Below are 12,110 nucleotides of genomic sequence, written 5' to 3'. Positions count from 1 at the left end.
TTTCAAATCCTCACTTTCTTACTTGTAAAGCTAGGATGCAAGTAATAAAAGCTACCAGAGAGAGCAGTGTTTATCCTTGCGCTAGTTTTTATAGAAAGAGCTTGAATGTCTGTTTGCACTAGTAAGCTCTGTGATTTTAATTACAAGAAAACTAGTCAATGTAATGGCTCATTTTGGTTCTTCCATTTAAAATCCCAGGAGACGAAAATGAGCAGAAAGGCTTAATTAAACAGATACTTTCTCCCTAAGTCAAAACAGCAACACTTTAGAACAAATGGATCTGTGTTATTAAGACCAGAGTTTTACTGAGGTTTTTTGTGTATAACATTGTAAGTCATACCAGGGCTCTTGCTACTGTTCTTCTGGCATTAAAAACAAACAACAAAACAGTTTTACAGTTACCCTGAATTTAATTTAGATACATAATAAATTTTATTTGTATTTTCAGTGAGGTTTATTGCAAAGAAAGGTTCACCACCATTTAGTTCACCCTTTTGTCCCTGGCTCATGGTCACAATCAGCTCCTGCAGACAAAGCAGTTAAGCACATGGAAAATTCAGCCATATTCAGTGGGAGAAAAACAACGCTTGTTTGTGCTTTGCTCCTTTTTTAATATTCACCAGATTCATGCTTCTTAGCAGATATCTTGTTTCAAGTTTTATGAGAAATTGGCACTGAGAAATTTCTATTTTATCTATCAGTTTTCCATATTCTGGTCGAACACTGCAGAAGAGTGTGGTAACTTTTTCTATAGGTGCATATCCTCACATGCAGTAAAATATTTAGTTAAGATGGACAGCATTTTTCCCATTGTTCAAAACTATGGTTCTGTTTTCTGCCTGTTCCAGTACTACATAGCTGCTGCCCTTCCTCCGCAAACATTAAGTTCATCTTGAGGGTAGGCTCAAGTGGTTGACCTATAACAAAGTAAACACATGTAGCTCAATCAGATGAGCTCAACGCATGCTTGTGTGAGGTTGCTTGACAGTCTGGGGTCTGTGAAACAAAATGTGTAGCTGCAGCAGTGCAAGCTGCTCCAGAGGGGAATAGTTTACATGAAGGCAAAGCAGAATTTAGATTAATATCCTCTGGTACAGTGATGTTGCAACCTTGTCCGAGATCACTCACCTCGCAGAGCTTCGTTTCACAGCCTCCAGGGTGGTGAAAACCACACTGGCTGCTCACCAGAGCACTCCTTCCTTGCCCGTCTTCCTCTTTAGGAACTATCCTGGGCTATCTTCTGCTCTAGTCAGGCTCTCTGCAGCACCAAGGTTGGGCATGTAAGAGAGGGAAGAAATAAAAGTTTTACTGGCTGTTCACAGCATCACCCCTTATTCCCACAGCGATGGGGAGGACATCTCCCAGGGTCGAGTAGGAAGCATTCAAGTGTAGTTTTACTTTTCCCTCCAAGTCATTGACTCAGGAGCAAAAACACTCACCAAATACAAAAAACTGTAGTGGAATGGATCCATAAGCCCCACTAACATATCTGTGGTTAGGCTGGAAATGCCCTGCCCAATCCAGCTTGGCCTTGTGCTCTAGTCCCACCTCACACTCATTCCAGCTATACCTCCCATGTGCCCCTTCTCAGCCATCTCCCTTTTCTCCTTCCTAACAAGCTGCCCCAGGTCTGGCTTTATTCATGCCAAGGAGACTGAAACAGAATGACCATGGTATTTACAGCCATGGTACTGTTCTCTCAGCTTGTTTGTCCTCTCCTCTTTTTCTCTCTGCCTGTATCCACCTGCAGCATCTGTGCCATGTTGCAAAACTCAGCATATTTTTTGGTGCTTTTAGCATACGAAAGTAAAAAAATGTTTTCCACACACACAATGAGACAGTTTGAAGAGACAAAATTCAAATTGCACCTGCATTTAATTAAGAGCCAAATTTTCAGGCACCAGCTTCCTCTGCCATGGGGAGGAAATCAAGCACACAAGTCACTGTCTGCACAGGCATCATCATATCTAAGCACACCAAGCTTCAGATGCAGGGGTAAGAATTTACTCCAAGATAGTTGCAAATGAAAGTGGAAATCTCTCACTTCAAAACTAACTCAGATTTCTGTATGGCATAAATGATCACATCAGACTGAAAATTTGGTCCCAGTAATTCAACATCCTAGGTACTAAGTGATGACTGAACCTCTGGTAAACTTGAAAAGGAAAAGGTCAGAAACTTATATGAAATGATTATTCTCTGCATGCAGAAAACAGCTGTTTTCAGCATCTAGAGTCAATACATGTCACTGGTTGCCTGCAGAAGGGTTCTTTCTGTATATGCAGTTGATCAAAATGAAGATGCAAACATTGTTCATATTAAATGGAGTTTCTTTTAAACTTTTCATTTCTCCTTTCCTTCAAGAATTTTTCATCACAATGTAAAATGATTGATTTGCTGGTGGTATATTTCAAACCCACCAGAAATTAAGATTTCTGCTCAAAAAAAGAATCTAAGTTAATGCATTTTTTGAAACAGAGCTTTTCTGGCAGGAAAGCCTAGTGTGAACTGAGGGCTAATGACCACAGCAAGTATCAAGAACTTCAGTTTCTCTAGCACATTTTCCGGGGCCAGCATTCAAGGTCTGACTGGTAACTACTAAAAGTGAATTAGTTCTCTCTATTAAAACACACAAAAAAATATTGTTATGCTAAATACATACAACTAGGCAATACCCTAACAGTAGCTATATTGTCTAGCTCATCTCATTCCTATGTCTTCATATAGTAAGAGAAGCCTGGCCCAGTATGAGAACTCCAGTGCTCATCCTGCATAGAGAACAGAGAGTCCTGCCTCCCACAGCAGTGGGGCATGGCAGTCTCTCTCATGCCCTTCAGGTGGTGTTTATTCCTGCTGTCAACAGCAGCAGTGGCATGCTGACAGTGTTACCAAATCTGCTTTGACTTGCTGCTGAAGGAATAAACAAACTCACTGGATTGGGAACTACACCTCTCAACAAAATCCATCCTGCAACTCCTATGGCATTTCCAGCCTCCTATCTGCACTCCTGTGTATTTATGGGGTGGGAGGCACGTGTGTGAGCATGTGCATTATTCTGGAACTTAAGTTCAGAACATTCAGCAATTCACATTGTCACTGCAAATGTAACCGTTGAATTTCTTACAGCTTGGAATCAATTGAGAGTTAAAGGTCAGTTTGCATCAGGTTTTCTATTTAATGAGTAAAACTTAAGTGCTCAAAAAGATGTCTCATCCAAATGAATGTATTTGGTCCAGTGGGTTTATTTCAGAGCAGAGATGTTTTGAAAGCTATAAGCTTGATAGTTACTGTCCTATCATAAGGAAAAAAAAAAAACCCAGTGCTGTCCTGAGAGGTTTTCAGGATTTTATCACCTACACAAAAGTCAAACATTCTTTTAAAGGAATTGCCTTAAAAATAGAAAAGCTATTTTAATCGAACGCCTGGACTGCATTATCTCATCACCTGTACCCAGCAATGGAACAATTTTTCCTTTAATAGATACTTTTCTTAAAACATCCTGATCACAAATGACCTTTTGTTTTTTAACCAAAACACAATGGAACAATTTAGTCTTGCTCCTCTTCAGGTCAGCGGGAAACCTGCCACCCCTTGCAGCACAGAGCATCTCAGCCTGTGACATGCACAGGGCTCTACCCTGCAAAGCCATTTCACCCCCCAACAGAGTTCATGGACAAGGGGGGGCTCTCAGTCCCTCTGAGGATCAGGGCCAAGAGATGCTTTCCAAATGATCCACAATAGAATAGCTCGGCATGCAGCAGCCAGCTGACAGATGAGAGTCCTGTGGGAAAGAAGCTTTCAGTTCTGATTTACAGTGAAAGGGCAGCAGTATCTCTGGCATCTTTGGGCAGGGACTTTCAGGGATGAAGTAGCAGCTGCCCAGTCTGCATAAATTTATGAAAGGGTGAGACAAGCAGGCTACTATATGCTGGCCCTTTGGAGAATGAAAGGTGTGACCAGATTGCACAGAAAGAAAGAGCTCAGGTTCAAACTGTGAAAGGCTTCATAGAGTCTGTGGAAAGCAAATTACCTCAAAGGAAATACTGAAAACAAATGTAAGCAAAGATGTAGTGTAGTATTCAGTAGTGGCTGGTGGAGCTCTGGAAGCATGTACAAAACAAATTATGGCAATTTTTTTCTATGCAGTAAACCAGCATGAGAGGCATTGCAGTTTAAAGTGTCTATAAACAAACTGTTGTCAGGGAAAGGTGCACAGGCAAAACCAGCTTTTTATTAACTCATGTTAGTCTAAAGAATATCTCCACTAAGAAGTATAAAGATACTTTTTGTTATTAGCTCTAAGAACCCTTTAATTTTGTTTTGAAGTTTATTTCACTTGTTTTGATATTTATGCTTTATCATGACACTTTTGTACAAAAACTACTACTTCAATCTCCTAATGCAATAGCTAGGAGAGGCAAAGCTTACTTAACTTGCAAAAATTATCAGATACTGAATTTAAAAACACCTAAACGAAGAGTTTACTATTATAGTAAAACACTTCAGCCAACTCAGTTTATTACAACATACCCAGATAAGACAAATACACAGTCAAGTATTTCAACTGGAAGAGCTGCAGGTCCAGGAAACACAGTGCTGATATTCCTGAAAAAGTTAAAGTCAGAGTTCATCCCAGGAAAAAACAATTACTCAAATATTCATTCTTCCTCCTGCATCTATGCTTCTCTGGTAAAGATCCTTAAGAAACAACATGTAAGAGAGGAGATGGGCAAAAGAGTGCAAATTCCTAAACAACTGCTGGAAGTGTAGTCAAGAGTAAGTTTCCAGATCATCTAGTCCCTGATACAGCATACAGAAAGAGCAAGAATTCTAAAATGAAGCAGTTTATGAATAACATCTCATACCACATCAAAACACAAAATTTTCCAGGGAAAAGCATGAACAGATGTAAAAGCAGAAGCCCAGAAGACACACAAACAACCTTAAGAGTGACCCCAAAGGAGAACCTGAAAGCCATCAGAGGAATGAAGGTGCTCAGGTGAGCAAGGGTCATCAGCCAAGGGGCTGCAAGATTTTCCACATTCAAGGCAGCAAAACAATGACATTCCCAACCTAGAGGAAGTCCTAGACCACAGAGAAATAAATGTAACTCATAGCAAGCAGGAGCCAGCTCCCCTGAACACTGTCCCGGGCTCCTTGTGCTGTCAGTCTAAATTGAGTCATTAGAGACTTCTCAATTTTCCGCATTTCAGGGGCTTATTCTCTATGCAGAAGTGTAGGATTAGGTGTCTCCTCAAGTAAAATACCAGGAATACAGCTGCTTACCGTGTTTTACAGAAGGGTTTAATATTATCATTAATGACCACAGGTGACAGTTAAAACTTGCCTATTAATGAGGGCACGCTAGCCAGGAAAACACTGAAGAAGCCCAGAGGTCTGTCTGCACCCTCTGATTCATGTGGCTTCACACACAAAAAGGGTAGAGGATGAGTTCCTCACCCAAGGGAGCTACTCCTGAGCCGGTTGTCAGGCACGCAGGGGGAGGCAAATAAGGAGAGAGGGGACTCCTCGTGTAGATTCCACACAATGCGTTCACTAACACGAAGGGACTAGGGACAAAGAGCTGAAAATAACCAAGGGACCAGGGATTTTATACTGAGGGATGGAAAGGCGGGGATAAGGGATACAGCCAATGGGACAGAGGGAAGGAGGCAGGGCTGAATCCAAGAGAACCAATGGGAGCAACACATAGGCGGGAACAAGGGAAGTAACCAATGGGATGTTGCAGAGTACAGAACTTTCTAGAACTAATATATAGTTAACTAAGGGAAATGAATATTTACAATTTCGTACATAAAACAGGGAAGGGAAAACATTAAGCAATGATCTGGAAATAGAGAAATCACTAAACCCCGGGATGATGGGTACTCACCTTAACAACGGAGTGTGCTGTTAGACATTGGTGCCTGACCACCACATGTTGGTTTCAGTTGTAATTTCGGGGGTCAGGGTGGCTGCAGCCGCATGCACTGCCACATATTAACCAAATTTTCAGATAATTTCCAGAAATTAATCAGCCATCTCAGACAGATCATTATCTTTGCAGTCAGTCTACTTCTTCACAGATTGCAAGTCACACAAAAACTCTTGGATGGAGGGCTGCTAAAATTGTGTGTGCCAAGTTAACTTTAAATCTTACAAGAAAACAGATATATCTGTGATGAAGCCAAGGGGGTGAACTACTCCCATGTGTTTCTCATTTCCTAGTCAGCACAATCTGCAGTAGAAACACAGAGAGCAGACAGAAAAAGGCTTAGTTTGTTTCTGCATTGGTGGTTGTACAACCAGTTATCAGGAGTGCAGCTGTTGAAAGATGAAGGTATTTCTCTTCCCTTTGCCCATCAGACAGGTGATGACATCCCAAGGAACCTTACCTGAGAGATTGCGCACTCATAACACCACTATTAGCATTTGTCTTCTCAGGTGTCATCAGCTTTACAATAATTCATTAAACTTGGTGATGCTTAAATACTTTTCAGTGCCTTTGCCCTTGCATTTTCTCATGCACCTGTGCTGCCTTTCCCCTGGAGCCAGAGAACAAGCCAAAATCTGCGTTTCTCCTTAGGCTATATATTCTTCCGTGAGAAGCTGTCTGCAAATTTCCTGCCAAGAAAACCTGGCAGAACTAAGACCAGAAGAAGCACAACTAAGTCTCTCTGGCCTTTGTGCTCTGGGGAATTATGGAGGAAGGAATATCTGTCTATATACTGCATATGTGTGTGTGCAGCATATGCACAGAGCAAGGGCTGGACAAGAGGAGCATTCATCCCAGGGCACTGCTCAGTAGAGGGGAAAACTTAGGCCAGAAATACCTCAGAAATTAGGTGGGCAAGCCATTCCCAGCAGTGAAAGTTTTGGGGAGGGAGGGAAGGGCTTTCAGAACCACAGGGCACTGAGAGTCAAGCGTGTGTGTTTCTACAGGGATGCAAGTGTTTATAGCAGCCAGCCCAGAACAGAGAACAAATGCTGTGTGTGAAAAACAAGCTTCTGAGAACTCCTGCCAATGTATATCCACGCATTGGAAACAGGTCCTCCCTACCCTGCTCCCATCCTATAGACCTGCTGTCATCCAGCCTGTTTAGCAGAGATGCCTCTTTTATGAGACTGGGCACCTCTGGTTTCCTCTAACACCAGTGATGACACACAAAGCTGCTGCTCGTCTCTTAGGTAGGCCAGATTGCCCTCTGGAGAGGCTTTACCCTCCAGGAAATACGGAAAAGGCATCTGGCAAACTGGTTTCTCACTTGGGCACCTAAACTGCCTGACAAAAATTAGGTGGAGGGGGGCTATTTCACAGTACCTCTCCTAACATCTTGCACTGAGAATTTCCCAAAATAAAGCAACTTTAAAGGAGAAAGAGGGTTCAAGAGAATCAGTGTTAAGAGTCTCTGTGTATTTACCCTAGTTCCATTCCTCTGGTGCCTCTCTCCCTCACAAAAAACCACAGAGAAAACTCATTAAGATCTGCAGTCACCTTGGTACAAAGTGGGGAATGTGCTAAGGACTACTGGAATTTCTGTAAAGGGGATAGGGATGAAATTATGTGTTCAGGAGATTCAGTACCAAACAGCTTTTTGAGTGTGGGGCTTCTTTGTCTTTCTTTTTTGTTTTGGGGGAGTGTGTCAATGTCATGGGTTTGGCTTTTCTTTTTATTTGAAGGTGGGGCAGAGTGGGGTGTTGAGTTTTTGTTTAAATTAGTGCTTTGTCTTATACTGCAAGCAGAGAGGACCAGTGCCTGGTGCCTGCACCCTCCATTCCCATGATCCAAGGAGCATGTGACCCCAGCAACACCCCTGCTGGCACCCAGACACAAGCCCTTGATGTCTCTGATGAGAACATCACTGAAGACTAAAGACTGGATGGCAGAGGAGGGGACAGTGGGTTTTGAGCACAGAAGAGAACCTATAAAGTGAGAGGTGAGAAGTAGTGGAGGGAAGGGTCACCAATAGCAGGTGGGAGATGTTACTTGCAGCACCTGGAGAGAGTGAAACAGGGAAAGTTGCCATATCGAAAAGTGAGAGCTGCTGTGGCCATCCTGAAACAGTCAAGTATCAAGGAGCATTGAAGGAGCAAAACATCACTGAAATTTTGACAGAGACTGGGACCAGAATTGTGTCCTGGGTTGTCAGAAAAAGAAGACTCCTACATTTCAGGAACAGATGGTTTGGTACCCTGGGATTGTTTTTGAATTAAGTTGGTGTTTTGGGATAAACGATCTTGATGTCAAAAGCTACCTTGATTAAATCTTCCCCAGATTTTCCTCATATGTTGTACTGTGCTGACACATGACCCCCATTCCTATAGCAAAAGATGATTCCAGGGCTTTTTTCCTGAACAAACAAAGCAAGTGTTCATCCCCACTTTAAAAATTCAAGTTTGGCTTTAAAAATGCCAAGAGAAAAATAATTGATCTGAACAAACAGCCTTTAACAGCTCCCACCATAATATCACATGTTCTCCCTGAGGAGACCTGCCAGTTTTTCCCCAGCTCCTTTCAAAAGGCCCCAGAAGAAAAATACAAAGAGAAACATAATTAAGGAAAGCTGTGGGGAAATTACCCTTTTACCAATTTCCAGAAAAATTAATTCCTTGGGATCTGACCTAATAATTATATAATCTTTATTCCTGCACGAGAGTGAATTTCTTCTTACAAAAATAAAGGATTTGTCTTTGTTTCCATTTCTCACTTCCATTCCCGCAAGCAAACCATGAGTTCTGAAAAGCCTGATGCAGACTCTCAGAGAGTACAGGTGAGATATTTTGTGGAAAGATTGATATTGGGAGAGGATCTGAAAAGAGAGGAATGGGAAGCAAGGAGTTGATTTGACTAAAGGCAATAATAATTTTTCCTGGGAAATAGCTTTTGCACAAACTGGACCTATGCCTGATCCAGCAGCACCACGCTTACTCTGGAAGCAACTGGTCACTCAGGAAATTATCACAATGAGGTATTGCTGGAGTAAGAACAGCAGACACAGTTCCCAATATTGATTTTGTATTTACTTTTATAGGCCTGAGAGAGCAGACACTTTGAAACCTTCTAGGAAAGTTTACGAACAGTTACCCATGAAGCCTTGTAGCATTCTACTATCCTAAGATATACAATTTAATTTGGGGTTTTGTTGCAAATTTTATCATATCTGACACTGGTTTTGGACTGATCATATTTTTCCAGTAAAAATGACTAATCATACTCAGGATTCTTTCACACCTTCCCTCATTTACACACCTCTACATTCCTCTGTTTCAGTTTGCTGATTAGTACTGTCTATTCTTTTCACTTCCCATTCACAAAAGCAGTGAAAATATAACTTCATGCTGAGACACAAAGAGTCAGGAACCAATTCTGCAAGAAGCTTGCACATATCTAAGTGTGCTAACCATCCTTGGCTCAAAGTCAATGTTTCACTCTTATGCTGAACTGACATCCTAAGCCTAAGCTTCAGATGAACTTTGAAGATCACATACATCATTGCATTTCCAAGTCTTACTAACTGTGGAGAGCTCAGAGATCACGGTGCAGTCCCCCACACTTTTCCTTGCTGACGGAGAGAGATGTCTATGCACAATTCACGCAGGGATTTTATGAAAAACAAGGCAAAAGTGTTCCTACTGAGTGATTTTAAAAGAAACCTGGTATAAATAAAATGTGTCAGTTTGAATTTTCATCCCAGACTATAGCCCCAAGTTTTAAGAACATTTTTTGCTAACTGCTGAAGATTTTTGTATGGGTAAGTTCACAGTTCTGTAAATTATTGTCATGCTTATTTTGCCTGTGAGCTATTTTCTCTGAATTTGTAACAAGACATAAGTTTTCTGCTCTGTTAAAGCATAATCATAAATGCATCTTTCTGAACATGGAGACCAAATAAATACTTCTAGTTTCAGTAGTAGTGATGTTTTCCCAATGTAAGCCAGCATGCTGAAACAAGACAAGCTTGTGGCCAGCACACAATATAACCATTTTATTTTTACAAAAATAAAACAAACACTGCCATAACTACATATTTGCAAGGAGAAGAAAAAGTATCAGTTAATTGTCTCTACATGATGTACATATAAGCAAGAAGCTGTAGATTTATAGCCCAGTTGTTCTTGTAACCAGCCCCAGTTACAATGTGTCTCTGCTCATCCTAACAGAAACATCTGCCTAACCACAAGATCTAGGGATAACCACTGCTATCTGACATTGCAGTGGTTTACAAGGACAACGCAGTTACAGCTGCAAATCTGCCACAAGCAAAAAGCTAAATACTCTGCTGAATGCATCACAGTCATTTGGACTACTTAGATGCTTCCTCTTATCCTTAGTAACAGGCTAAAATGGATGTTGATCCAAAAGAACCAAGCTTCTGCTCCTTATCTCATAAAATTTGATGGGGTTTGGTTTATGGGTTTTTGAGAGGGGTTTTTTTAACAACTTATCCCGGCAGAACTTACAAGCTAACAAATACTTCTAAAAGACCTTCCTTATGCCAACACCTGACAGCAGAGTTCAAATTCAGAAACACAGAAAAAACTCTTGGGAGAGAGAATCCAAACAGTAAAGCTCTGCACTTTTGCAAAGTGTCACTGCTTGTTCCACTTGTCCCTCTGCATGGCTTGCTCCTCTTGGCTGCTTTCAGCACAGATTAGTGACCTTCAACCCTGACAAATATGTTGCCCCCATGCTTTTATGATCTCATAATCTCTCAGAAGGTGCCACATTCTGAGATTAAATACACCAGAATCCCAATGGCAGCATAATACAGATGCAGCTGTGATTAATGCCAATTAAAACAGTAGCAGCATGTGACAGCTGTTACAATTACTGTTAATTAGCAAGTTTTAAACCCTCTCTTGTCAGGCTCTGCTTCGAAGTATGCAACTAGAATAGGTCATGAGTTCATGATTCCTTAGTCCTCTGAATGTCTTTCTGCTAGAGAACTACTACATGAAAGGCTTTAGCAGAAAAGCTTTCCATGATCTATTGGTATTTCCCTGGAAAATAGATCGTAAAGAATAAAGGAACTTCAGCTATGGGGGGAATTTGGGCACGGGACACTGCCCAGATGAACTGTTAAACACAATTTGCTTACAGTGTTCCCCAGGGCATGTTAAACTTCACCTATAAATATACAAGTTAAACAATCCAAGTAGGTGTCTACAATAAAGTCCTGCAAATATCCACCAAAAGAGGAGAGAAGGTTGCTCTTAAACCCTATCTGCCACATCTCACACCAATTTTAGAAATATAGTATCTTCTCCCCTTTTCCCACCACAGCAAGAGAAGAGCCCCTGCTAAGGACTTTTTTCAATTGCACTGGGAGGTCTGCCTGAAGCACGTGCAGACACGCTGGCTGCACCTATCCCAGGAAAATAAACACTGCAGGGATGCTGCCAGGCCCAACCATTGATGCTATCACACTGGTAGAACAGTCACTGGCATGCTGGGACCCATGCTGTCCCAGGAAACATCATCCCACATGGGTGTACAAGTCCACAGGGGACAGGAGCCGTGCCCTGCAGGCACCCTCTCTGGCAGGAATGAGAAGGATGTGGTCAAAAGGCAGCAGTTAGCCTCCAAGCTAAAGAACAGACCTTGGCACTGGCTCACAATAATTCTAATAAACACAGCAATTAGGGATATCTTTAAGTAGATTGCTTGAGCAGGTAGTCAGGGCTCCAACACAAGGTAGGCACCTCATAGGCCCCAACAAACCTGCTCTACCCAGGCAGTTGCCACATCTTCGCTCTAGTTCCTACCTAAATCAGTGTCTCACCCCTTGCCCACCAGTTAAGTCATGATAATACACATTCCATGGGATGCTGGAATGGTAGGTGCGGTGTTGGATGTCAGTGCAGAGCAGAACAGCCACCCATGTCCCCAGAACAATGAATTCCCAACAGACTTTAATCATCTTAAATAAAGAAAGGAAATGAGTGCTCAAAGCTGTTTCATGCAATGGCTGAATGCTGCAGGGATCTCCTGCGAGTCTAGGGATGACCAAGGGCATTTGACATCACACACAGGAGCAGGCAGCTGTGGCCCAAAACACAGCTGCTTCCCCAGGCATGCAGCCGCTTGGTGCATATTCCTGGTACTCAGA

The 12,110-nt window shown here is 42.0% G+C and overlaps 1 long non-coding RNA gene across 2 annotated transcripts; it reads right to left on the bottom strand.

Moving 5' to 3' along the window:
- Positions 1-301: 301 nt before the first annotated feature.
- LOC138103531 (uncharacterized) lies at positions 302-5,570 on the bottom strand. Of its 2 annotated transcripts, XR_011147745.1 has the most exons (4): positions 5,287-5,570; positions 4,531-4,605; positions 1,129-1,258; positions 302-917 (listed from the first exon to the last, which is right to left on the bottom strand). It is a non-coding gene; the product is annotated as an uncharacterized lncRNA (long non-coding RNA). The 2 variants fall into 2 exon arrangements; XR_011147746.1 differs by lacking the exon at positions 4,531-4,605.
- Positions 5,571-12,110: the final 6,540 nt, after the last annotated feature.

Source organism: Aphelocoma coerulescens, assembly GCF_041296385.1.
Source record: "Aphelocoma coerulescens isolate FSJ_1873_10779 chromosome Z unlocalized genomic scaffold, UR_Acoe_1.0 ChrZ, whole genome shotgun sequence".
In the NCBI taxonomy this organism is placed as follows: Eukaryota; Metazoa; Chordata; class Aves; order Passeriformes; family Corvidae; genus Aphelocoma; species Aphelocoma coerulescens.
Note: the sequence above shows the minus strand (reverse complement) of the source record. Positions and strands in the feature narration are given on the sequence as shown.